The sequence below is a fragment of the Trichechus manatus genome, unplaced genomic scaffold (genome assembly GCF_000243295.1).
Source record: "Trichechus manatus latirostris isolate Lorelei unplaced genomic scaffold, TriManLat1.0 scaffold00067, whole genome shotgun sequence".
NCBI lineage: Eukaryota > Metazoa > Chordata > Mammalia > Sirenia > Trichechidae > Trichechus > Trichechus manatus.
Genome location: NW_004444003.1, coordinates 9104090 through 9104839, shown reverse-complemented (window position 1 = coordinate 9104839; position 750 = coordinate 9104090).

The window sequence follows — 750 nt, the reverse complement described above, 5'->3', positions numbered from 1 at the left end:
ATCCAAATACCAACAACATTCTTTAAAGAGATGGAAAAAGTAATCACTAACTTTCTACAGAAAGGGAAAAAGCCCCAGATAAGTAAAGCACTATTGAAGAAGAAGAATAAAGTAGGAGAACTTGCACTACCTGACCTCAGAACCTACTGTACAGCTATAGTAGTTAAAACAGCCTGGTATTGGTACAATGACAGATACATAGATCAATGGAAGAGAATTGAGAACCCAGATGTAAATCCATCCACCTATGGTCATCTGATCTTCGACAAGTGCCCAAAGTCCATCAAATGGAAAAAAAAAGTCTTTTTAACAAATGGTACTGACAAAAACTGGAAGTCCATCTGCAAAAAGTGAAACAAGACCTACACCTCACACCATACAGAAAAACTAATTTAGAATGGATCAAATACCTAACTATAAAGTCAAAACACTATAAAGTTCATAGATGAAAAAATAGGATCAATGCTATCGGCCCTAATGCATGGCATTAACAGGATACAAACCATAACCAACATCACACAAACTCCAGAAGATAAGCTAGATAACTGGGATCTTCTAAAAATGAAACACTTATGCTCATCAAAAGACTTCATCAAAAGAGTGAAAAAGAGAAACTACAGACTGGGAAAAAATTTCTGGACATTACAAGTCAGACAAAGGTCTAAACTCTAAAATGTACAAGAATATCCAACACCTCTGCAACCAAAAGACAAATAATCCAATTAAAAAATGGGCAAAGGAAATGAACAG